The sequence below is a fragment of the Coregonus lavaretus genome (genome assembly GCF_964263955.1).
Source record: "Coregonus lavaretus genome assembly, chromosome: 1".
Classification (NCBI taxonomy): domain Eukaryota; kingdom Metazoa; phylum Chordata; class Actinopteri; order Salmoniformes; family Salmonidae; genus Coregonus; species Coregonus lavaretus.
The window spans coordinates 49388774-49416713 of record NC_139988.1 but is presented as its reverse complement, the minus strand read 5'-3'; the positions used below and the strand labels follow the sequence as shown (position 1 = coordinate 49416713).

General features: G+C 44.3%; 1 pseudogene across 1 annotated transcript in view; it reads left to right on the top strand.

Moving 5' to 3' along the window:
• LOC311134616 (F-box/WD repeat-containing protein 4-like) overlaps positions 1–27636 on the top strand; it is a 49733-nt pseudogene extending 22097 nt beyond the window's left edge. Inside the window, exons 7-9 of the transcript in view lie at positions 24912–25052; positions 27052–27176; positions 27485–27636. The product of the transcript in view is annotated as an F-box/WD repeat-containing protein 4-like (transcript). The remainder of the gene's footprint in view (positions 1–24911; positions 25053–27051; positions 27177–27484) is intronic.
• The last annotated feature ends 304 nt before the right edge of the window (positions 27637–27940 follow it).

The window sequence follows — 27940 nt, the reverse complement described above, 5'->3', positions numbered from 1 at the left end:
TGCAGCCGTTGCCCCCCCAAAAATTAACTTTGCCACTGCTGCTGAAAAAAATCCTAAGGGAAACACTGTACAGTATAGAAGTATATTGTTGAGAGACCCTCCTCCTCCACCAGTAGTATTCCTACCAACCCACTTCTTACCAACCCAGGTATTCCAAGACCTCCCATCCTAGCTCAACTGTCAGTATAACTGATCACAGCAGTGAAAGTAGAACCTGGCTGTAATGATAGTTGTTGTTTCATCATCCCGTCTAAAAGCCTTTGCTTTGGAAAGTTCACAGGGGGGCTGGGAGAATTCCTGGCCTTGAAAGGCTTAAACCTGATACAGCCCTGACAGGCTGCTGTAAATACCAGTTTTACCTGCCAAATTAAAGTAACTGTCCAGTGAAAATTTCACTTTTAGAAGTTCATATTCTGTTAACTCAAACCCAAATAATGTTGTTCACTCATCCTACAGTGCCTTGCAACTGGAGTTCCATTAAAAACCCTCTCATGAAGAACCCTCTGATTCCAGGTAGAACCAATGACAGGTTCTACAGTTATACTTATAGGATACTTCAGATGCGCTTATGGCACACACTGTTAGGTACTCACATGGTACTGGTCGGTACCTTTAAGGGTATATGTGCGCAAAATCTAGTATAATGTAAAATAAACTCTACCCAATATATTCAATATATCGTCCAATCGTTACTGCACTTTGAAATATAGGTGGGGGCAATGTGCCGTTCATTAGCATATTTGGGGCGTGGTCTAAAATATGTTGTATTTGTGCCAACCGTTAGTGGAAGTGTTGTACCAGTTTAATTTAAGTGGGTTTATCAATATGTTGATGAAGGTTGAGTACCTCATTTGTCCACTCCCAGTTCTACAATCTTTGTAAGAGCTTGTGACAATCAAGAGTGGCACTGTTAAGAGGTTACTTTGATTCAAGTAAATTAATGGCAGTTGGTTACCAGAAAGTTCATGCTTATTTTTCAATAATTTACTATGAGCTTGCTGCAAGTAGCTATTGTAAAATTCACAGTAACACTATGGTTGATCTCTGTCACGTTCACTGACCTTATGGTGTGGCAGGAAGGTCAGTTGGCTGTCAACCAAGAGGTTGGGGCCAAGTGAGGCTGAGTCCCAAGTGTGCTCACCACAAAGAATGGTTAGTAGTTGTCAACTAATGTTAAGCTATCTTGCGATCAGTAAACTTCATTGAAAGTACAGTAAATTACTGGCAGCTAGTTGCAAGTAAGTTGCTAGCAGTTACCGCCTATTAAGTTACTGTGCATTTTACAATATTTTACGGACAACTAGTTGCCAATTAGGTAATACAAAATTCACAGCAACTTCCAAGCAACTAACTGCCATTAAGTTACTGTAAAATGCATAGTAACCGCTTAACAGTGCAGCTATTTATTGTCACATGCGCTTACAAAGATTGCAAAACTAACAGTTAAAAGAGGTGCTCAACCTTTGACAACATAACCATCAACTACTTAAACTGGTACAACACATCCACTGATGGTTGACACAAATACACAAAATGCAGTAAGTTGTTGTTTACTTACTTTTACTGCAACCAGTAGCCTGTAGTGTACATTTTTACCAGTGTAGCATTTCATGGCATACAGTGCCTTGCAAAAGTATTCATCCCCCTTGGCGTTTTTCCTATTTTGTTGCATTACAACCTGTAATTTAAATTGATTTTTATTTGGATTTCATGTAATGGACATACACAAAATAGTCAAAATTGGTGAAGTGAAATGAAAAAAATAACTTCTAAAAAATTCAAAAAAATAAATAATGGAAAAGTGGTGCGTGCGTATGTATTCACCCCCTTTGCTATGAAGCCCCTAAATAAGATCTGGTGCAACCAATTACCTTCAGAAGTGTCACATGATCTGTCACATGATCTCAGTATATATACACCTGTTCTGAAAGGGCCCAGAGTCTGCAACACCACTAAGCAAGGGGCACCACCAAGCAAGCGGCATCATGAAGACCAAGGAGCTCTCCAAACAGGTCAGGGACAAAGTTGTGGAGAAATACAGATCAGGGTTGGTTATAAGAAAATATCCGAAACTTTGAACATCCCACGGACACAATTAAATCCATTATTAAAAAATGAAAATAATATGGCACCACAACAAACCCTCCAAGAGAGGGCCGCCCACCAAAACATGCGGACCAGGCAAGGAGGGCATTAATCAGAGAGGCAACAAAGAGACCAAAGATAACCCTGAAGGAGCTGCAAAGCTCCACAGCGGAGATTGGAGTATCTGTCCATAGGACCACTATGCCCAGAACTCTCTCCGCCACTCCTCCACTAACCTATCGCCATTTCAATGTGTTTTAGGTTATCAGCCGGTTCTGGCACCGTGGCATCAGAGCCAGACCGAAGCGACGTGGAACGCTGCTCACGTCCACCTCCAGCGCACCGTGCATCGCCAGAAGGCCAACGCTGACCGCCACCGCAGTGACGCCCCGGTCTTGGTACCGGGTGATCGGGGCTGGCTCTCGACCCGGAATCTGCCCCTCCGCCTACCCTGCCGGAAGCTGAGCCCGCGGTTTGTGGGGCCGTTCAAAGTCCTGAGGAGGATAAACGAGGTTACTTATAGGGTATTACTCCCTCCAGATTACCGTATTAACCCCTCGTTTCATGTGTCTCTCCTCTGGTCGGTGGTGGCTGGTCCGCTCCAGGAGTCTGAGGTGCGGGAGGTTCCTCCGCCCCCTCTGGACATTGAGGGGGCCCCGGCATACTCCGTCCGTGCCCTCCTGGATTCGAGGTGTCGGGTGTGGGGCCTTCAGTACCTCGTGGAGTGGGAGGGGTAAGGTCAGGAGGAGTGGTGCTGGGTTCCAGTGAGGGATATCCTTGATCCCTCCCTATTGCGGGATTTCCACCGTCGCCATCCGGCTTGCCCTGCTCCGCGTCCTCCTGGCCGTCCTCGAGGCCGGTGTTGGCGCGCTGCTGGAGCTGCGCGTCAAGGGGGGGGTACTGTCACGACTTCCTCCGAAGCTGCCTCCTCTCCTTGTTCGGCCAGGCTTCGGCGTTAGTCGTCACCGGCCTTCTAGCCACTGCCGCTCCTCATCTCATCATTCCATTTGTTTTGTCTTGTTTATTACACACACCTGGTTCATATCCCCTCATCAGTACCTGTATTAGTGTTCCCTCTGCCCCCTTGTCTTTGTGTGTGATTGTTTATTGTGAGGATAGAGAAGCTCGGTGGAGCTCCTAGTATTTTTTATCGCTGGGATATTTCCCAGTGTGCCGTGTTGTTTCCAGTGCGCCTGTTTTTGCGCACTGGAGTGTTTGACGCATTACTGCGTAATTCTGTGTTGCGGAATAAATCCTGTTATTCTGTGATTTACCCTCCTGCGCCCAACTCCTTTTGAAATCACCCATCACAAACATGCCCTTGTGTAGTACGTACATGTAGCGTGGTATTCAGGTATTTTGTTTTGTGGTTTGTGTTTTTCTCTCAGCGGAGGAGTAAAGATCCCAGTCCTGAAAAATCAGATGTTTTTACCGTAGTGTGATGATTGGCACCAGTGGCCTGGCTGATCTGTGTCCCCCATTGTGACTTCCTGTCTGGTAATCATCTGAGGTACACAAAGCAGTCTGGGAGAGGTTAGGGCACATACTGTACACAGATGAGGGCCGGGTGAGGGTTATGGTGGCACTCTGTGTATCTGCAACTGTCTCTTATTTCCCATATCTCAGATGCACACACACCACACATACAGCAACCCCCCCAGACCTCGGTAATCCCCCCCCACACATACAAAACACCTTCAACCTCTCCAGACACACAACCATCACTATCCACCCCCCTCCACTCCACCCCAAACTAAGACTACCTGCATAAGCCCACTCCAACCCTGTGCATTAGCGCGACCACACTCCCTTTGACAGTAGACACATCCGAGAGAAAACATCACAACTAAGACAGTGTTGCACCTGCAGCACCAAACATAGCCAGTAAAGCAGCTGGTGCATCAGGAACCAAAATATATTGCTGATTCCAGGAATTACTTGTCTTCCGATGATGGAAAATAGTGGCACAGGATGTGACTGAGATCAAATATGCTGATGCTCAAGTTATGGGCTGCCACATTATTTTAAGAGAGGGAAAGAGGTGAAGAAATATAGATGTGGGGAAAGGGTGAGAGATAGGAGGGAGAAAAAAAGGTGAGAGGAAAGTGGACAGAGGAGAGAGTGAGACCGGGGGAGGAAGAGAGGGAGCAATTTGTTCTGTCTATTACAATGGTAGGTCTGATTTATTCTAGTTTCACAAAACAAGAATTTGACTCTTTGAATTATTTTTCAAGAAATCATTACCTTTTTATGACAGACGTGTCTTTATTCTATAACAGTCTCATTAAAATAAGTAGCTCTTTCTTGACACTTCTAGTGTTGCCATGAAAAACCAGAACCTCCCCACTTATGTGGGGCAAAGGAACCTTGACCATTCACCCATTGTGGCTTTGATTTTAATTTAATTTAACAAATTTATTTTATCTCCCATTGCAATTAATTCTGTCTTTTTCATCTTGATGGCACAAAGCCTATGATCAGCCATACAGATGGATCCCACACAAGTGGCACTTTCGAGCGCACCCCAACTTTTCATGGTGTCTTCTCTCATGGATAAACAGGGAAAAAGCATCAAAGGATCCCAACCATCCCTCCGAGATTCCCGTCAAAGGAGCCCCACAATCGCCTGGCTGATTCCTGGCATTCCGCTCTGAAAAGAGGGGGTTAAATGTCTGCGTTGGGAGGTCGCTCTGTCATACAAATTGCACAGGCATTGTTTTTGGAGAGAACACGTGTGACAGTTAAAGGTGGCCAATGTTCCGCCTGTACATTCCTGCCCAGTTCTGTGCCCCACGGTTCTCCCAGCTCCGGGGCTAAATTAGGTGGACGTGCAGCGGGTTGCGTGGCTCCCTGAGTCCCCTCTGTTTGTTTTAGGGCTTGAAAACCCCAGCAGGACTCTTTCTCTACCTGTCTGACGTCCTTTCAGAGGAGTGGCTGTTTCCCAGCGAGGACGTCCCCAGGCCCAGTTTAGACTCCAGACTTAACCTTACAAGAGCACCCCACCCATACTGCTTTTCAATAGTCCCCCGACACCAAGAGAGAATGCCCTTAGCTTCTCCTTTTTAAAAGTCTGTCAATTCATTAATGGTTCCTTTCACACATTGGGTGTGTGTGTATGTGTGCGAGTGTGTGTGGCCCTAAAGCCAACCTGACTCCTGCAGTGAGACCAGACAGGCCCTATTCGCACTATGAGAAATGAAGGAGAGTCTGAGGAGTGGCAATAGAGATTTATATTTTTCTATTCATATTACATCCTTGCCTTACCTTTCGTTGTGGCTGGCAATACTACATTCTTGGTCCGCAGCTCAAATTGTCCATAAATATCAAAGTAGGCGCTAGCCATTAAGCACAAGCTATTTAACAATCCAACCAACTTTTTTTCGAAAACATATTACACTATTGAATAATGCAACCAAACCATATTACACTCTTGAGTAATTAAACAATTCACAAGCATGTGGAGACAATTAAAGGGTTTATTTTCTCGTCCATACATATTAAATTAGCTGACAATACACCGATAACTCCTGCTAGCTAGCTAACTAACAACATGCTTCATGATCAAGTAACGTTAGAGTATCAATAATGAACGCTTACCCCTCCCATACGAATATAAAAGTACAGTAAAAACGTTATCATACACTGTCAATCATATTATAATATAGGCTACATTGCTAGGTAACGTTAACTAGCAAGCTAGCTAGCTAAACAACATTATTTCTGCATCCTCACGTCAACGTGCTGGCTGTTAGCTGAAAGCTGATGTTTAGTTGCACCATAGCTAGTTAAATAGGAGCTCTTAGGCTTATACTAGCGTATTAAAGTTACCTTAGAACAAACTAGGCTTCAATTTATCAATATCATGGAAGTCATTATATGAGGTAAAAGCAAATTGTGACTGAAAACCATGATAATTCCCTGGGGAGTTGCTTATTGCCTGGACGAGATTTAAAGCTACGGTGACTATTTCAGAATGTAACAGCCTTTTACTACAATTTCAGGTAAAAACTCAATAAAACAAGTAAAAAAAAATAAGAAAAATGTCTGTACATTTCAGCTGTTTCAAAAACATTGCTCTGGTATTAAAATGTTTACTGTAAGAGTGTTGGCTCAACGAGACAAGTCTGTTTACACTGCCCTGCTTAGAGGGGGGCAACTGTCGGCCCGTGCGCTACCTCTGGTCGATACGTGACAAGTTCGCTGGTTTACATTGCAGTAATATGTGTAGCCGAGGGTATTTTTGTGAAAAGTCTAGTAAGTGTGAAGTGTAGTAAATGTGAGACCCTCTAATACAGACAGTCACTACCGTCTCATAACAATCAGTCAGTCCCCCCTATGGTGGACAGTCAACTCACCTCTCAAAATAACTGCACTGTTGGGCTTCATTTATTCTCAAATGTATTAACCAAAAACCAGGGTCAGTAGCACAAGCTGCTCTGTAGTTTTTGAGTAGGGTCACAGTCACAGAACATTGGTGTGATAGAGCAGCAGTTCCCTCTATCCACTTTCTGGGGTATACTGCGCATGCAATCTCTTTTGCAGGTTGCACGCCTCCCAAGTGTCCCTTACTGATCTCTGAACTCCTGTGTGTCCAAACCCAGTCCAAATGTTAGACATCACCCTTGGTGGCATGCTATAATGACTCATCCCTGTGATTTCACAGACTAATTTGACAGGCTACATTCGGACAGACTCAGGTGGGTCGTTCCACCAATTCGGTGCCTTTTGGATTTCACCTAATTTAAACATTCTGTCATAAAGAGCACTTTTTCTACGTAATAAAAAACAAGTTTTCCCATCTCAAGAGGTTCAATAATTTGTTTTACTTTAGTAAGTGCCTATTAAGTGCCAAATAAAGTAACAGGGTTGACCGTAACAGGGTTGACAATTCCATCTTAAATCAGCCATAAATCCCCTTGTGAAAGGCGAAATGGAAGCTTGTTGTGTGTAACAGGGAAGGGCAATTGATTGCAAATTGTTAAAACATTTCAGTGATTACAGCTATGAGTCTTTCCGGGTAAGTCTCTAAGAGCTTTCCACACCTGGATTGTGCAACATTTGCCCATTATTCTTTTCAAAATTCTTAAAGCTCTGTCAAAATTGGTTGTTGATCATTGCTAAACAATCATTGTCAGGTCTTGCCATACATTTCAAAGTCAAAACTGTAACTCGGCCACTGAGGAACATTCAGGTAAGCAACTCCAGTGTAGATTTGGCCTTGTGTTTTAGGTTATTGTCCTGCTGAAAGTTGAATTAATCTCCCAGAGTCTGGTGGAAAGCAGACTGAACCAGGTTTTCCTCTAGGATTTTGCCTGTGCAGGATTTAAATCCTGAAAAACTCCCCAGTCCTTAATGTTTACACGCCAACCCATAACATGATGCTGCCACCACTATCCTTGAAAATATGTAGAGTGGCACTCAGTACTGTGTTGTATTGGATTTGCCCCAAACATAATACTTTGTATTCAGGACAAAAAGTGAATTGCTTTGAGACATTTTTTGCAATATTACTTTAGTGCCTTGTTGCAAACAGGATTCATGTTTTGGAATATTTTTATTCTGTACCTGCTTCCTTCTTTTCACTCTGTCAATTAGGTTAGTATTGTGGGGTAACTACAATATTGTTGATCCATCCTCAGTTTTCTCCTATTACAGCCATTAAACTCTGTAACTGTTTTAATGTCACCATTGACTAATGGTGAAAACCCTGAGCGGTTTCCTTCCTCTCTGACAACTGAGTTAGGAAGGACGCCTGTATCTTTGTAGTGACTGGGTGTATTGATACACCATCCAAAGTGTAATTAATAACTTGTTGCGGTAGACCATTCCATTCTTGTGGGTCAGCTAAGGAGTATTGGTGTCTCTGAGGGGTCTTTGGCCTGGCTTGCTAACTACCTCTCTCAAAGACTGCAATGTGTATAGTCAGCAAATGTGCTGTCTCAGCCACTGCCTGTCACCTAGGGAGTACCCTAAGGCTCGATCCTAGGCCCAACGCGCTTCTCAATTTAAATAGCTCAGGCTGTAGGAAGCTCTCTCATCCGTTTATATGCAGATGATACAGTCTTATGGCCCCTCCACAGATTTTGTGTTAAATGCTCTACAACAAAGCTTTCTTAGTGTCCAACAAGCTTTCTCTAACCTTGTTCTGAACCCCTCCAAAACAAAGGTAATGTGGTTCGGTAAGAAGAATGCCCCCCCCCCCACACACACACACACACACGCCGGTGTGATTACTACCTCTGAGGGTTTAGAGCTTGAGGTAGTCACCTCATACAAGTACTTGGGAGTATGGCTAGACGGTACACTGTCCTTCTCTCAGCACATATCCAAGCTGCAGGCTAAGGTTAAATCTAGACTTGATTTCCTCTATCGTAATCGGTCCTCTTTCACCCCAGCTGCCAAACTAACCCTGATTCAGATGACCATCCTACACATGCTAGAGTTAATTTATAGATCGGCAGGTAAGGGTGCTCTCGAGTGGCTAGATGTTCTTTACCATTCGGCCATCAGATTTGCCACCAATGCTCCTTATAGGACACATCACTGCACTCTATACTCCTCTGTAAACTGGCAATCTCTGTATACCCGGTGCAAGACCCACTGGTTGATGCTTATTTATAAAACCCTTTTAGGCCTCACTCCCCCCTATCTGAGATACCTACTGCAACCCTCATCCTCCACATACAACACCCATTCTGCCAGTCACATTCTGTTAAAGGTCCCCAAAGCGCACACATCCCTGGGTCACTCCTCTTTTCAGTTCGCTGCAGCTAGCGACTGGAACGAGCTGCAAAAAACACTCACACTGGACAGTTTTATCTCCATCTTTACATTCAAAGACTCAATCATGGACACTCTTACTGACACTTGTGGCTGCTTCGCGTGACGTATTCAGCCCTACCAAGCAAAAATGCAGTAACTGCATTTACAGCCCATTTACAGCATTTACAACCCTCTAACCAATTGTACTATTATGTGTGTTTTTCCGCGTTATTTGTAATTTATTTTGTACATAATGTTTCTGCCATCGTCTCTTATAACCAAAAAGTGCTTCTGGATATCAGGACAGCGATTACTCACCTCGTATTGGACGAAGATTTTTTCTTCAACGAGGCGGCCGCAAAGGATATCCTACAGACACCCGACAAGGCCCAAATCCCCGTCATTCGCATGAGAAAGAGACGGAGATATCGTGGACGTAGGTCGGGGTGCCTTGTAAGGATCCGACGGCGAGCGAGTAAACTGCCTCTCCCATCAATCCTATTAGCCAATCTTCAATCATTTGAGAATAAATTGGATGACCTAAGATTACGGTTATCCTACCAACGGGACATTAAAAACTGTAATATCTTATGTTTCACTGAGTCGTGGCTGAACGACGACATGGACAACATACAGCTAGCGGGCTATACGCTACATCGGCAGGATAGAACGGCTGACTCCGGTAAGACAAGGGGTGACGGTCTGTGTATATTTGTAAACAACAGCTGGTGCACAAAATCAAATACTAAGGAAGTCTCGAGGTTTTGCTCGCCTGAGGTAGAGTATCTTATGATAAGCTGTAGACCACACTATTTACCAAGAGAGTTTTCATCTATATTTTTCATAGCTGTCTATTTACGACCACAAACCAATGCTGGCATTAAGATTGCACTGAATGAGCTGTATAAGGCCATAAGTGAACAGGAAAACGCTCATCCAGAGGCAGCGCTCCTAGTGGCCGGGGACTTTAATGCAGGGAAACTTAAATCCGTTCGACCTAATTTCTACCAGCATGTTAAATGTGCAACCAGAGGAAAAAAAACTCTTAACCACCTTTACGCCACACACAGAGACGCATTCAAAGCTCTCCCTCGCCCTCCATTTGGCAAATCTGACCATAACTCTATCCTCCTGATTCCTGCTTATAAGCAAAAACTAAAGCAGGAAGCACCAGTGACTCGGTTAATAAAAAAAAAGTGGTCAGATGACGCAGATGCTAAGCTACAGGACTGTTTTGCTAGCACAGACTGGAACATGTTCCGGATTCTTCAGATAGCATTGAGGAGTACACCACATCAGTCACTGGCTTCATCAATAAGTGCATCGATGATGTCGTCCCCACAGTGACCGTACGTAAATACCCCAACCAAAAGCCATGGATTACAGGAAACATCCGCACTGAGCTAAAGGGTAGAGCTGCCGCTTTCAAGGAGCAGGTCAACATTCAAAAGGCCGCAGAGCCAGACGGATTACCAGGACGTGTACTCCGAGCATGTGCTGACCAACTGGCAAGTGTCTTTACTGACATTTTCAACATGTCCCTGACTGAGTATGTAATACCAACATGTTTCAAGCAGACCACCATAGTCCCCGTGCCCAAGGACACTAAGATAACCTGCCTAAATGACTACCGACCCGTTGCACTGACGTCTGTAGCCATGAAGTGCTTTGAAAGGCTGGTCATGGCTCACATCAACACCATTATCCCAGAAACCCTAGACCCACTCCAATTTGCATACCTCCCCAACAGATCCACAGATGATGCAATCTCTATTGCACTCCACACTGCCCTTTCCCACCTGGACCAGAGGAATACCTACGTGAGAAGGCTATTCATTGACTACAGCTCAGTATTCAACACCATAGTGCCCTCAAAGCTCATCACTAAGCTAAGGATCCTGGGACTAAACACCTCCCTCTGCAAATGGATCCTGGACTTCCTGACGGGCCGCCCCCAGGTGGTAAGGGTAGGTAACAACACATCTGCCACACTGATCCTCAACACGGGGGCTCCTCAGGGGTGCGTGCTCAATCCCTTCCTGTACTCCCTGTTCACCCATGACTGCATGGCCAGGCACGACTCCAACACCATCATTAAGTTTTCCAATGACACAACAGTGGTAGGCCTGATCACCGACAACGATGAGACAGCCTATAGGGAGGAGGTCAGAGACCTGGCCGTGTGGTGCCAGGATAACAACCTCTCCCTCAACGTGACCAAGACAAAGGAGATGATTGTGGACTACAGGAAAAAAAAGAGGACTGAGCACGCCCCCATTCTCATCGACGGGGCTGTAGTGGAACAGGTTGAGAGCTTCAAGTTCCTTGGTGTCCACATCACCAACGAACTATCATGGTCCAGACACACCAAGACAGTCGTGAAGAGGTCACGACAAAGCCTAGTCCTATTCTCAGGAGACTGAAAAGATTTGGAATGGGTCCTCAGATCCTCAACAAATTCTACAGCTGCACCATCGAGAGCATCCTGACTGGTTGCATCACCGCCTGGTATGGCAACTGCTTGGCCTCCGGCCGCAAGGCACTACAGAGGGTAGTGCATACGGCCCAGTACATCACTGGGGCCAAGCTTCCTGCCATCCAGGAACTCTATACCAGGCGGTGTCAGAGGAATGCCCTCAAAATTGTCAAAGACTCCAGCCACCCTAGTCATAGAATGTTCTCTCTGCTACCGCACGGCAAGCGGTACCGGAGTGCCAAGTCTAGGTCCAAAAGACTTCTCAACAGCTTCTACCCCCAAGCCATAAGACTCCTGAACAGCTAATCATGGCTACCCGGACTATTTGCACTGCCACCCCACCCCCACCCCCCACCCCATCTTTTTACGCTGCTGCTACTCTGTTAATTATTTATGCATAGTCACTTTAACTCTACCCACATGTACATATTACTTAAACTACCTCAACTAGCCGATGCCCCCGCACATTGACTCTGCACTGGTACTCCCCTGTATATATAGCCTCCCTACTGTTATTTTATTTTACTTCTGCTCTTTTTTTGTCAACACTTTTTTGTGGTTGTTTTATTTTACTTTTTTATAAAAAATAAATGCACTGTTGGTTAAGGGCTGTAAGTAAGCATTTCACTGTAATGTCTGCACCTGTTGTATTCGGCGCATATGGCCAATAAAATGTGATTTGATTTGATTTGATTTGCTCATAGCGAGGAACTGAGAAAAATGGCTTCAAAGTTTTTTAATTGTCCAGCCAAATGAATTCTAGGGAGATCATTGGAGATGTAGTGATCTGTTGTCTTACTATGAGTTAATTTTTTATTAATGTTGACTCTGACCTCTGACATGACATTTGACCCTTAAACGGCAGTTACTGCCTTCTTTCTTGGCATGATATGTTCCAAATTGCAGGGTAATACAAAAGCAAAGAGCAGTATCTGCCATTTTCATTTGTTAGTTTACTATACTTTTCATTTATGCTATTAATAAAAGAGCAGTGTAATTACTGACAGTGTAACAGAGTTGAAACTGCATCCTTTGTGTGTCTTCCACTAAGATACCAGTTGCATTTACATGGAGATGTAGGTTCTGCGTCAGTCACATTACATACTGTGTTTTACAAGTAGCCCATGTCTTGTTATAAGAATATATGTGAAAAGCAGCACTGCAATTGTTTTGAATTACATTAAAGTATTACCTATCTTGTAATATATAATGATGTATTGGAGCATGATAGAAGTATGACGTAGGGTAATACTAATTATAAAAAATTACAATGAGATTGCAAATGAAATGATTTTTATTTTATGACACTTACATAGACAATTTTGAATAAATAACAGCTTTAAGAATGAATTTTAAACATATTAACATTTTCATATTCATAAGAGGACACAAATGACATTTAGCTACAATTGATAAAATGCTGAATAGTTACATTTCATTTTTGTAAGTATAATTTTCATTTCATTTTTAAGTAAAACTTCTTCAGTGCTCTTCCATGTCACTCCTCATCCTCAGCAATGCTGTTCACAGCCAAGGAATTCCATAACTGCCTTCGATTTGCAGGCATCAGAGGACAAAGCTTGGTGATGATGTCCATCTTCTTGGACTCTTATAGCCCTATTGCTTATTTAGATTGCATGGACGGACATTGACACAAATAAAACCGAGTATTGACGTGGTTGTACAGTCCTAATGCACCCTCACAAGGCAACGTTGATCCCCATAGATACTAAAATCATCTAGGCCACAGGGATTGGTGGAAGTCATTTTGGCGAAACAGTTTCTTCCCGCATTCATGTAATGATGGCACCGAAGCAGACACATTGAGCACACATTTAGCATGCCGAAGCTTGTTGTGCTAATTACATACGCCACCAACAAAGGGGATGGATACAATTTTGGATTTTAACTTTCCAGACCAGGACAGTCACTCAATACTGGAATATAAAAGAAAACCAGAAACGCTGGACATGTGAGTAGATACATTATTAATGAGGTAGCAATGCTGTGTGTGTGCTCAACCGGAAAACGAGCGTGCGTGGCTTTTGACAATTCAGTATGGGGTGCACTTCCAACAGACTGTCAGCTGGCTAGAGATCGTGTGTGTGGTGTAATGTTACTGATTCAAATAAACAATGGATGTAAGAATACAATTATAGGGATTATATTCATTATAGGGACAATAGATTGAAGCTAGTATAAATTGCTGATCGCCTCTTATGGGAGCAGGTATCACAAATCGATTGCTTCATGCTAATGCTAGCTAGGTAGGTTTTTACATTTTGCAGGGGCGCACCAGTTCTAGCTAGGTGGCTGTCACTGGCTAGAAATCGTGTGTGTGGTGTACTGATTCAAATCAACCATCAGATGAAATTTCAGAATATAATTCATTATATGGCTAACTTAATAGATGGAAGTTAGTATCAATTGCAGATCTCCTCTTATGGGAGCCGGTAACATTGTTAGTCTATGCTCGCTAGCTAGTTAGCTAATTGATTAATTAGTTAATTATGTTCCCATATCTACTTAGCTAGCTACAGTGCCTTGCAAAAGTATTCATCCCTCTTGGCGTTTTTCCTATTTTGTTGCATTACAACCTGTAATAAGACTCCTGAACAGCTAATCATGGCTACCCGGACTATTTGCACTGCCCCCCCACCCCATCCTTTTTACGCTGCTGCTACTCTGTTAAGTATTTATGCATAGTCACTTTAACTCTACCCACATGTACATATTACCTCAACTACCTCAACTAGCCGGTGCCCCCGCACATTGACTCTGCAACGGTACCCCCCTGTATATATAGCCTCCCTACTGTCACTTTATTTTACTGTATATATAGCCTCCCTACTGTCACTATATTTTACTTCTGCTCTTTTTTTCTCAACACTTTTTTGTTGTTGTTGTTTTATTCTTACTTTTTTTGTTTAAAATAAATGCACTGTTGGTTAAGGGCTGTAAGTAAGCATTTCACTGCAATGTCTGCACCTGTTGTATTCGGCGCATGTGACCAATAAAATTTGATTTGATTTGATTTAATTTCAATGGATTTTTATTTGGATTTCATGTAATGGACATACACAAAATAGTCCAAATTGGTGAAGTGAAATGAAAAAAATAACTTGTTTCAAAAAAATCTAAAATCTAAATAACGGAAAAGTGGTGCATGCATATGTATTCACCCCCTTTGCAATGAAGCCCCTAAATAAGATCTGGTGCAACCAATTACCTTCAGAAGTCACATAATTAGTTACATTTAAATTTACATTTACAGTGGGGGGAAAAAGTATTTAGTCAGCCACCAATTGTGCAAGTTCTCCCACTTAAAAAGATGAGAGAGGCCTGTAATTTTCATCATAGGTACACGTCAACTATGACAGACAAATTGAGAAGAAAAAAATCCTGAAAATCACATTGTAGGATTTTTTATGAATTTATTTGCAAATTATGGTGTAAAATAAGTATTTGGTCACCTACAAACAAGCAAGATTTCTGGCTCTCACAGACCTGTAACTTCTTCTTTGAGAGGCTCCTCTGTCCTCTACTCGTTACCTGTATTAATGGCACCTGTTTGAACTTGTTATCAGTATAAAAGACACCTGTCCACAACCTCAAACAGTCACACTCCAAACTCCACTATGGCCAAGACCAAAGAGCTGTCAAAGGACACCAGAAACAAAATTGTAGACCTGCACCAGGCTGGGAAGACTGAATCTGCAATAGGTAAGCAGCTTGGTTTTAAGAAATCAACTGTGGGAGCAATTATTAGGAAATGGAAGACATACAAGACCACTGATAATCTCCCTCGATCTGGGGCTCCACGCCAGATCTCACCCCGTGGGGTCAAAATGATCACAAGAACGGTGAGCAAAAATCCCAGAACCACACGGGGGGACCTAGTGAATGACCTGTAGAGAGCTGGGACCAAAGTAACAAAGCCTACCATCAGTAACACACTACGCCGCCAGGGACTCAAATCCTGCAGTGCCAGACGTGTCCCCCTGCTTAAGCCAGTACATGTCCAGGCCCGTCTGAAGTTTGCTAGAGTGCATTTGGATGATCCAGAAGAGGATTGGGAGAATGTCATATGGTCAGATGAAACCAAAATAGAACTTTTTGGTAAAAACTCAACTCGTCGTGTTTGGAGGACAAAGAATGCTGAGTTGCATCCAAAGAACACCATACCTACTGTGAAGCATGGGGGTGGAAACATCATGCTTTGGGGCTGTTTTTCTGCAAAGGGACCAGGACGACTGATCCGTGTAAAGGAAAGAATGAATGGGGCCATGTATCGTGAGATTTTGAGTGAAAACCTCCTTCCATCAGCATGGGCATTGAAGATGAAACGTGACTGGGTCTTTCAGCATGACAATGATCCCAAACACACTGCCCGGGCAACAAAGGAGTGGCTTCGTAAGAAGCATTTCAAGGTCCTGGAGTGGCCTAGCCAGTCTCCAGATCTCAACCCCATAGAAAATCTTTGGAGGGAGTTGAAAGTCCGTATTGCCCAGCGACAGCCCCAAAACATCACTGCTCTAGAGGAGATCTGCATGGAGGAATGGGCCAAAATACCAGCAACAGTGTGTGAAAACCTTGTGAAGACTCACAGAAAACGTTTGACCTGTGTCATTGCCAACAAAGGGTATATAACAAAGTATTGAGAAACTTTTGTTATTGACCAAATTATTATTTTCCACCATAATTTGCAAATAAATTCATAAAAAATCCTACAATGTGATTTTCTGGATTTTTTTTCCTCATTTTGTCTGTCATAGTTGACGTGTACCTATGATGAAAATTACAGGCCTCTCTCATCTTTTTAAGTGGGAGAACTTGCACAATTGGTGGCTGACTAAATACTTTTTTCCCCCACTGTACATCATTTAGCAGACGCTCTTATCCAGAGCGACTTACAACTTGGTGCATTCAACTTATGATAGCCAGTGGGACAACCACTTTTTTTTATGGGGGGTAGAATGATTACTTTATACTATTCCAGGTATTCCTTAAAGAGGAAGGGTTTCAAGTGTCTTGCACCTGTGTGCAATCTAAGTATATATGCAGCTGTTCTGAAAGGCCCCAGAGTCTGCAACACCACTAAGCAAGGGGCACCACTAAGCAAGCGGCACCATGAAGACCAAGGTGCTCTCCAAACAGGTCAGGGACAAAGTTGTGGAGAAGTACAGATCAGGGTTAGGTTCCCACAAAGCACCATTAAATCCATTATTAAAAAATTGAAAGAATATGGCACAACAAAAACCTGCCAAGAGAGGGCCGCCCACCAAAACTCACGGACCAGGCAAGGAGGGCATTAATCAGAGAGGCAACAAAGAGACCAAAGATAACCCTGAAGGAGCTGCAAAGCTCCACAGCGGAGATTGGAGTATCTGTCCATAGGACTACTTTAAGCCGTACACTCCACAGAACTGGGCTTTACTGAAGAGTGGCCAGAAAAAAGCCATTGCTTAATGAAAAAAATAAGCAAACACATTTGGTGTTCGCCAAAAGCCATGTGGGAGACTCCCCAAACATATGGAAGAAGGTACTCTGGTCAGATGAGACTAAAATTGAACTTTCTGGCCATCAAGGAAAACGCTATGTCTGACGCAAACCCAAAACCTCTAAACACCCCGAGAACACCATCCCCACAGTGAAGCATGGTGGTGGCAGCATCATGCTGTGGGGATGTTTTTCATCGGCAGGGACTGGGAAACTGGTCAGAATTGAAGGAATGATGGATGGCGCTAAATACAGGGAAATTCTTGAGGGAAACCTGTTTCAGTCTTCCAGAGATTTGAGACTTGGACGCTCTTATCCAGAGCGACTTACAACTTGGTGCATTCAACTTATGATAGCCAGTGGGACAACCACTTTTTTTTATGGGGGGTAGAATGATTACTTTATACTATTCCAGGTATTCCTTAAAGAGGAAGGGTTTCAAGTGTCTTGCACCTGTGTGCAATCTAAGTATATATGCAGCTGTTCTGAAAGGCCCCAGAGTCTGCAACACCACTAAGCAAGGGGCACCACTAAGCAAGCGGCACCATGAAGACCAAGGTGCTCTCCAAACAGGTCAGGGACAAAGTTGTGGAGAAGTACAGATCAGGGTTAGGTTCCCACAAAGCACCATTAAATCCATTATTAAAAAATTGAAAGAATATGGCACAACAAAAACCTGCCAAGAGAGGGCCGCCCACCAAAACTCACGGACCAGGCAAGGAGGGCATTAATCAGAGAGGCAACAAAGAGACCAAAGATAACCCTGAAGGAGCTGCAAAGCTCCACAGCGGAGATTGGAGTATCTGTCCATAGGACCACTTTAAGCCGTACACTCCACAGAACTGGGCTTTACTGAAGAGTGGCCAGAAAAAAGCCATTGCTTAATGAAAAAAATAAGCAAACACATTTGGTGTTCGCCAAAAGCCATGTGGGAGACTCCCCAAACATATGGAAGAAGGTACTCTGGTCAGATGAGACTAAAATTGAACTTTCTGGCCATCAAGGAAAACGCTATGTCTGACGCAAACCCAAAACCTCTAAACACCCCGAGAACACCATCCCCACAGTGAAGCATGGTGGTGGCAGCATCATGCTGTGGGGATGTTTTTCATCGGCAGGGACTGGGAAACTGGTCAGAATTGAAGGAATGATGGATGGCGCTAAATACAGGGAAATTCTTGAGGGAAACCTGTTTCAGTCTTCCAGAGATTTGAGACTTGGACGGGGGTTCACCTTCCAGCAGGACAATGACCCTAAGCATACTGCTAAAGCAACACTCGAGTGGTTTAAGGGGAAACATTTACATTTCTTGGAATGGCCTAGTCAAAGCCCAGACGTCAATCCAATTGAGAATCTGTGGTATGACTTAAAGATTGCTGTACACCAGCGGAACCCATCCAACTTGAAGGAGCTGGAGCATTTTTTCCTTGAAGAATGGGCAAAAATCCCAGTGGCTAGATGTGCCAAGCTTATAGAGACATACCCCAAGAGACTTTCAGCTGTAATTGCTGCAAAAGGTGGGGGGGTGAATAGTTATGCACACTCAAGTTTTCTGTCTTTTTCTCTTATTTCTTGTTTGTTTCACAAAATAAAATATTTTGCATCTTCAAAGTGGTAGGCATGTTGTGTAAATCAAATGATACAAACCCCACAAAAATCCATTTTAATTCCAGGTTGTAAGGCAACAAAATAGGAAAAATGCCAAGGGGGTGAATAATTTCGCAAGCCATTGTAGTTCTTAACAGTGTCTGCGTGTCGGCGTTTCAGAGCAAGTTCAACCATCATTTCCCCCCGGGAATGCTGTGCGATGATGTTGTGTCCCTAGATTAGCAATGTATGTGTGTGTAGCTGTCAGTCAGTGTCATACAGGTTTAGATTGTATCACTATCAGAATATAATGATATGATACCAATGTAAAAGGCAGTAACTGCTGCCAAGGGCAGGTTGAAACCAAGCTAAAAGGCAGTAAGTTCAGTTACTGCCATTTACCTTGGTTTCACAGTAACTTTTTGCAGTTACTGCTAATATGACCCCCATTTTCTACAAAAACACAATACAATAGAGGCAGGATACTTGTCCACATGATTAAGCATGTATTTAACGTAGCAAAAATGACATTAACTCATTTTCGACCAAATTAGCAGTTACTGCCTTTTTGCTTGGTAGGGCAGTATTGTTGTCTCTACCTTTTTGCCCTTTGTGCTGTTGTCTGTACCATGTTTGTGTTGCTGCCATGCTGTGTTGTTGTCTCTCTTTATGTAGTGTTGTGGTGTCTCTCTTGTCATGATGTGTGTTTTGTCCTACATTTTTATTTTGAATCCCAGCCCCCATCTCCACGGGAGGCCTTTTGCCTCTTGGTAGGCCATCATTGTAAATAATAATTTGTTCTTAATTGACTAGTTAAATAAAGGTTCAATAAAAAATTAAAATAAATCACCATGCTCAAAGGGACATTCAGTGTCTGCTTTTTTTTTACCATCTACCAATAGGTGCCCTTCTTTGCGAGGCATTGGAAAACCTCCCTGGTCTTTGCGACTTAGGGACCTTCCAGATAATCGTATGTGTGGGGTACAGAGATGAGGTAGTCATTCAAAAATCATGTTAAACACTATTATTGTCACACCCTGATCTGTTTCACCTGTCTTTGTGATTGTCTCCACCCCCCTCCAGGTGTCGCCCATCTTCCCCATTATCCCCAGGTTATTTATACCTGTGTTCTCTGTTTGTCTGTTGCCAGTTCGTTTTGTTTCGTCAAGCCTACCAGCGGTTTTCCCCTTGCTCCTGTCTTTCTCTAGTTCCTGTTTTCTAGTTTTCCTGGTTTTTACCATTCTGCCTGCCATGACCCTGAGACTGCCTGCCATTCTGTACCTTTTACACTCTGATCTGGATTACTGACCTCTGCCTGCCCTTCACATGTCGTTTGCCTGCCCCTGTTTTTGTAATAAACTTTTGTTACTTCGACACTGTCTGCATCTGGGTCTTCTCCTGAAACGTGATAATTATGGAACTATTATTGAACATGCAACTTATGTGACTTGTTAACCAAATGTTTACTCATTAACTTATTTAGGATTACCATAACAAAGGGGTTGAATACTTATTGACTCAAGACATTTCAGGTTTTCATTTTTTATGAATTTGTAAAAATGTTGAAAAACATAATTCCACTTTGACAATTTATTTTCAATTGAATCCATTTTAAATTCAGGCTGTAACACAACAAAATGTGGAAAAAGTAAAGGGGTGTGAATACTTTCTGAAGGCACTGTAGCTAGGGCATCAGTATCTAAGGTGCAGGGTAGAGGACCAGGTGGTAGCTGTCTAGTGACAGTATCTAAGGTGCAGGGTAGAGGACCAGGTGGTAGCTGTCTAGTGACAGTATCTAAGGTGCAGGGTAGAGGACCAGGTGGTAGCTGTCTAGTGACAGTATCTAAGGTGCAGGGTAGAGGACCAGGTGGTAGCTGGCTAGTGACAGTATCTAAGGTGCAGGGTAGAGGACCAGGTGGTAGCTGGCATGTGACAGTATCTAAGGTGCAGGGTAGAGGACCAGGTGGTAGCTGGCTAGTGACAGTATCTAAGGTGCAGGCCAGTGTACCGGGCGGAGGCCGGCTAGTGATGACTGTTTAACAGTTTGATGTCCTGGAAATAGAAGCCATTTTTCATTCTCTCTGTCCCGGCTTTGATGCACCTGTACTGTCTCTGTCTGCTAGATGGTAGCAGGGTGAACAGGCTGTGGCTCGGGTGGCTGAGGTCCTTGATGATCTTCTTGGCCTTCCTGTGACACCGGGTGTTGTAGATGTCCTGGAGGGCAGACAGTGTGCCCCCGGTGATGTATTGGGCTGACCACACCACCCCCTGCGGTTACAAGCGGTGTAGTTGCTGTAGCAGGTGGTGATACAGCCTGACAGAATGCTCTCGATGGTGCATCTGTAGAAGTTCGGGGGGTATTAGGGGCCAATACGAATTTCTTCAGCCTCCTGAGGTTGAAGAGATGCTGTTGCGCCTTCTTCACCACAGTGTCGTTGTGGAGGGACCATTTCAAGTCCTCAGTGATGTGCACACAGAGGAACTAGAAGCTTTTAACCCTCTCCACTTATGCCCCATTGATGTGGATGGGGGCGTGCTCTCTCTGCTGTCTCCTGTAGACCACGATCAGCTCCTTTGTTTTGTTGTCGTTGAGGGAGAGGTTATTTTCCTTGCTCCACTCCGCCAGGGCTCTCCCCTCCTCCCTGTAGGCTGTCTTGTTGTTGTTGGTAATCAGGCCTACAACTGTTGTGTCGTCAGCAAACTTGATGATTGAGTTGGAGACGTGCGTAACCATGCAGTTATGGGTGAAAAGAGAGTACATGAGGAGCTGAGCATGCACCCCTATGGGGCCCTCGTATTGAGGATAAGTGTGGCGGAGGGGTTGTTGCCTACCTTCAACACCTGGGGTCGGCCCGTCAGGAAGTCCAGGACCCAGTTGCACAGGGAGGGGTTCAGACCCAGGGACCTGAGCTTAGTGATGAGCTTGGAGGGAACTATGGTGTTGAAGGCTAAGTGTAGTCGATGAAGAGCATTCTCACATTGGGATTCCTCTTGTCCAAGTGTGATAGAGCAGTGTGCAGTGCAATGACTATTGCATCGTCCGTGGATCTGTTGGGGCGGTATGCAAACTGGGTCTTGGGCAGGGATCATCAACTAGATTCAGCCGCGGGCCAATTTTTTTATTGTCGGGGGGCCGGCGCGTAATTACAAATAATTGTAATGCTGATATTACAGTGCATTCGGAAAAGTATTCAGACCCCTTCCCCTTTTCCACATTGTGTTACGTTACAGCCTTATTCTAAAATGGGTTACATAAATATTTTCCCTCATCAATCTACACACAGTACCCCATAATGACAAAGCGATGACAATTTTTTGGGGTGCAAATTAATAAAAAATAAAAAACAGAAATACCTTATTTACATAAGTATTCAGACCCTTTGCTATGAGACTCGAAAATGAGCACAGGTGCATCCTGTTTCCATTGATCATCTTTGAGATGTTTCTACAACTTGATTGGAGTCCACCTATGGTAAATTCAATTGATTGGACATGATTTGGAAAGGCACACCCCTGTCTATATAAGGTCCGCCAGTTGACAGTGCATGTCAGAGCAAAAACCAAGCTATGAGGTCAAAGGAATTGTCTGTAGAGCTCTGAGACAGGATTGTGTCGAGGCACAGATCTGGGGAAGGGTACCAAAACATTTCTGCAGCATTGAAGGTCCCCAAGAACGCAGTGGCCTCCATCATTCTTAAATGAAAGAAGTTTGGAACCACCAAGACTCTTCCTAGAACTGGCTGCCCGGACAAACTGAGCAATTGGGGGAGAAGGGCCTTGGTTAGGGAGGTGACCAAGAACCCGATGGTCACTCTGACAGAGTTCCAGAGTTCCTCTGTTGAAATGGGAGAACATTCCAGAAGGACAACCATCTCTGCAGCACTCCACCAATCAGGCCTTTATGGTAGAGTGGCCAGACGGAAGCCACTCCTCAGTAGAAGGCACATGACAGCCTGCTTGGAGTTTGCCAAAAGACACCTAAAGGACTCTCAGACCATGAGAAACAAGATTCTCTGGTCTGATGAAACCAAGATTTAACTCTTTGGCCTGAATGCCAAGCGTCATGTCTGGAGGAAACCCGGCACCATCCCTACGGTGAAGCATGGTGGTGGCAGCATCATGCTGTGGGGATGTTTTTCAGTGGCAGGGAAACTAGTCAGGATCGAGGGAAAGATGAACGGAGCAAAGTGCAGAGAGATCCTTGAAGAAAACCTGCTCCAGAGCGCTCAGGACCTCAGACTGGGGCAAATATTCACTTTCTAACAGGACAACGACCCTAAGCACACAGCCAAGACAACGCAGGAGTGGCATTGGGACAAGTCTCTGAATGTCTTTGAGTGGCCTGGACTTGAACCCGTTCAAACATCTCTGGAGAGACCTGAAAATAGCTGTGCAGTGATGCTCCCCATCCAACCTGACAGAGCTTGAGAGGATCTGCAGAGAATAATGGGAGAAACTCCCCAAATACATGTGTGCCAAGCTTGTAGCGTCATACCCAAGAAGACTCAAAGCTGTAATCGCTGTCAAAGGTGCTTCAACAAATTACTGAGTAAAGGGTCTGAATACTTATGTAAATGTGATATTTCATTTATTTATGTATATAATTTTGCCAACATTTCCAAAAACCTGTTTTTGCTTTGTCATTATGGGATACTGTATGTAGATTAATGAGGGAAAAAAACTATTTAATCAATTTTAGAATAAGGCTGTAACGTAACAAAATGTGGAAAAAGTCAAGGGGTCTGAATACTTTCCGAATGCACTGTATATTATTAACCATGTTACTTTCCACTCAGGCATGCTTTGGGCCAGACTCAGGTATGTGATGGTGTGGACCCAGACATGAGATGGTCAGATCACACAATCAAGCCTCAGCTCAAAGGCAAGCGGCAGCCCCACTTGCAGATACAGTCATTCTGACAGATTATATGTTTATGCTCCATCCTGTAATCTTCCCTAGGCTCATAAAAGTGGTGACCTAACAATTTGAAAATCCCGGCTGTTTTCTACTCGCCATCCATCACACAGTGCTATTACAGGCTTTAAGATGTTGACGCAGATGTAAAGACCGCTTTTATGGATCTGGGTTTTTATCATCTCACCATGGTGGGCCACGAAGACCTTCAGTGCAATCATCTCAATTGTGTCTGTGAGACATTGTATTTATGTTATGAATTCAATGGCCTGTATCCCTCTGGGTTGAGTGATGTAGAGGCTCTCTATAAGACACATTTGAGTTATGAGTCAATTATTCACGTGTGGCTTTAGTGGTATAGGTGTTCTTTGTCCGGCATGCATTAAGCCCTGGGTTTTAGCAGTATAAAGAACATGACCCCACACAGACACATAGCCCAGAGAGAGAGCCTCATCACGGACTCCCCATTGGCCAGGCTTAGACCCCATGGCTGAGAAAGCTCTCATCCAATAAGACGCCCCGTGAGGAAAGCCCTCGTCCAATAAGATGGCCCCCTGGGGTGAGGCTGGCGGATTACCAGTCTGCCCCTGGTGTTTGGGGCAGTGGGGGCACGAGCGAGGAGTGGGAGGGAGTGCGGTCACCAGGGCCAGCGGGCGCCTTTAAATGGTTGCTAGGGAGCAGGTATCAAAGGTCTGTGATTCGCACACAGTCACGGTCATGGAGGAATTAAACAGCAACAAAGAGACAGTTATTCTGCAATAATCCGCACTGCGGAGGGCAAGTTATTCTCCAATAATCAGAGCCACTGAGGGGCCAGCCAACGGAGGACTGTGATCACAAGAGCATGGTACTGCTCATACACACACCTTACACATCCTTTGTGCACCCATACACATATATATATATTTTTACAAACCATGCCATTTTTCTCTCTCTCTCTCTCTCTCTCTCTCTCTCTCTCTCTCTCTCTCTCTCTCTCTCTCTCTCTCTCTCTCTCTCTCTCTCTCTATCACACTCACACTCACACTCACACACACACACCTCCATCCCTCACAGTGTCGTAGCGTGGGAGGATCGCTGTAATCGGCCTCAGAGCCCTCTCCCAGATAGAGAGGTGTTCACTTTGATCTCCTCTGGGTGGTCTGGAGCCAGTAGGATTGGGAATATAGAGATGGAGAGAGAGGGGTGTCTATGGGAATATGAAGACACACAGAGAGCTTAGGGGTGAATCAAGGATCAACTCCCATAAAGACTTAGACCGGTGAAAATAGTGTATTGTCTTCCTCTCACCGTGAGATAAGATGAGTTATACCTTACATCAATGAGTTGGGACTCCACTGATTATTCGTGGTTGCTTAGGGGTGTAAGTGAACACTGTACATCCTCATTTGAAGCACTAAGGACCTCCTGTATTCAACGTAAAGTAGCCAGTAGCCAGCAGGCATTTGTAGTATTGATACAGAGGGTAGTGTGTACATGTAACATGTCTGTGATCTTAGATGCAGAACTGAACTGTCTCTGTCTTCATCTTTCTTCTTCGTCTTACTTTCTCTCTATTTCTCCCTCCTCCCTCTCTCTGTCTCTCAGGTGTGAGTTGCTGTGTTGTCTAGGTTCAGAGTTCCGGCGGGGTGCAGGTGTGTTGGATATAGTATATGAGTCGCCCTTCCAGCTGCTCACCTGTGGCTACGACAACTATATCCGCTCTTGGGACCTCCACCTCAGTCCCAGGTACACTGTCTGTCCAATCAATAATTGTTTTCGTGTTAATGTATGCATAAATTGTCAATGTACTATGGCACATAATGTATGGCAAAATGTACCTCCACCAATATAGCACATGCAGCAATATACATGATAAAACTGTTAATTCCGGCCAAGCATTATGATTGGCAAAGAAGCGTTCTGAGCCGTGCCGAAACGAGAATAACGTCACGTCTACATCATATACATCAACACACAGCACTAGCAACACAGTCCATTCATTCTCCCTCCCCTCCATCTTCCAAAGAAAAAGAGCGCAGTGTGTCCCTATCCAGTCCACTCTGGGCGGTGCCCGTATTGATGCGGACCTTTGCACATTTCCACAACAAACCAGGTCCTGCTATCAAAAGGGAGTGTGACATTTTTTTTGGGTGGGGTGTGTATATATGTGTGAGGGTTTTTTGTGGAGGGGGGGGGGGGGGTCCAGTCAAGTAACACAAATAAAAGCTGATTGTCAGTTAGCTCTGGGGAGTTGAGCGGAGGGTTGGGCTGGGATGGGGGTCCCTCTTTAGACATCAATAATTCACACACACAGCACCCCCAAGAGGCTCCCTGGGACAGTGAGGAGGCGCAGGGTTGTCTGGACGTTGGGTTCCCACTGTAAGAAGGATTTTGAGTCCCGCAGATGCCTGGAGGGTAACCGACCAGCGGACAACAACACACACTTCATTCTCTGTCTGATATACATTGTTGTCTTGGTGTTGTAAAGCACCTGTCTCTTGTTATGGGTTTATGTTGTGTAGGGTTGTTGTGTCTTTTATCAGGTTGATCTATCTTCTCATGGTCTTGTTGAATATGTGACTTTTGTGTGTCAGGTTGTTTCATCATATTTCTGGGGTTATTTCTTTGTATTTATAGTATGGCTTTTTGTAATTGGGTCATCATGGCAAATCGTTTTCTCATGTGATGTGGTATTGTTCTATTTAGTTATGTAGAGATGGCTGTGACATTCTCTGAGTGCGATGGTCAGTGTGTATGCATCCTCTCTACAAACTGCTGCATTCTCACCTCGTCTGACTACCCACACACCACGTCGGCTATAGGTTTGGCAGAGAGAGGGAAGACGAGCGAGAAAGAGAGAAAGAAGAGTCAGCCCAATTGGACAAGTCAACCTCAGGCACTCTTGTCTCAAATTGTCCCAGAAAAACACACTCAGAGAAACCGACACAGCTCAAACTCTCTCAGATACACACAATAGTAACTCACTGCTTGACTTTAACCTCAAATGCCAAGAGGGGTAAAGTAGTCTGGTGATGGGGACACTCCTTCGAGTCTGGCCGAATCAGAGCTATATGTGGCTATATTTGGTGTCTCTCAACACTTTAGAACACAATGACAGTGAATTGACCTCGCACTCATTGGATTGCTAAAATTAGGACGAAAAGACTGTGTGTGTGCGTGCCTGTGTGTGTGTGCATGCCTGTGTGTGTGTGTGTTTCTGTACGTGTCTGTGTGTGAGAGTGACTCCAGACGTCTCTGCTGCCCTGCTGTCTGCTCCCGGTCCCTGTGCATCACTTATTGATGAGTCTCTAATGGATGATCGATCTCCATTGGCAGAACCCCTAAAATACTTCCCCTACCACCACCTCTTTCCCCACCGCAAACCCAGCCAGCACTCCAACACCCCAGCGCCTTTTCGTAAACAACAGATGAAGTTTCAGCATCCGCAAAAAACTCACACACAAACCTCACATCATACACCCTTCTCAAAACGTACAAAATCTTAACCTCCTCAAAACATGCACACACACATTTGCCTTATTAAAATTCTTCAAAGTACACTCTCTCCAAAATCCAGTCACATTCTGCACTGTGAGGTAGTGGTCCTTCTGCCCTAGGTCATCAAAGTAAGTTGAACAAATTAATGCTGTAATGCTGTCATTTTGGACTATTTCAGCTGCTGCAATTCATAGTATTTCAAATGAAGCTGATGTCTACTTTTTCCCAACATCCTCCTGTCCAACAGGAAGTGTGTCATGGAGTGGGAGGAGCCTCACGACAGTGCCCTCTACTGCATCCAGACGGACGGGAATCACATGACTGCCAGTGGCTCCTCCTACTACTACGGCGTCATACGGACATGGGATAATTGTTATTAAAAAATATTATTTAACCTTTATTTAACTAGGCAAGTCAGTTAAGAACAAATTCTTATTTTCAATGACGGCCTACACCAGCCAAACCCGGACGATGCTGGGCCAATTGTGCGCCGCCCTATGGGACTCCCAATCACGGCCGGTTGTGATACAGCCTGGAATCGAACTAGGGGGTCTGTAGTGACGCCTCAAGCACTGAGATGCAGTGCCTTAGACCGCTGCGCCACTCGGCAGACCCGCTGCTTAGAGGTATGTGTGTGTGTGTAATAACCAATTTGTGTGTGGGTGAGTGCCATTTATGACTGTTGTTTTCCTTGCCAAAGATGTTCCAGTTGTCCTCTGCTGTGAGCAGCCCAGTGTACTGCCTTTGTTTCAACACCTCTCACCTGTATGATGCCCTCGCCACAGCACTGCACTCTCTGGACTTCAGACAGGGCCCCCGCCATGACAGATAACACCCACTCCCACAGACAGCTGTTGGGATTTACAATACCAGTCAAAAGTTTGGACACACCTTATCATTCAAGGGTTTTTCTTTATTTTTACAATTTTTTACATTGTAGAATAATAGTGAAGACATCAAAACTATGAAATAACACATAGGGAATCATGTAGTAACTCAAAAAGTGTTAAACAAATCAAAATATATGTTATATTTGAGATTCTTCAAATAGCCACCCTTTGCCTTGATGACAGCTTTGCACACTCTTGGCATTCTCTCAACCAGCTTCACCTGGAATGCTTTTCCAACAGTCTTGA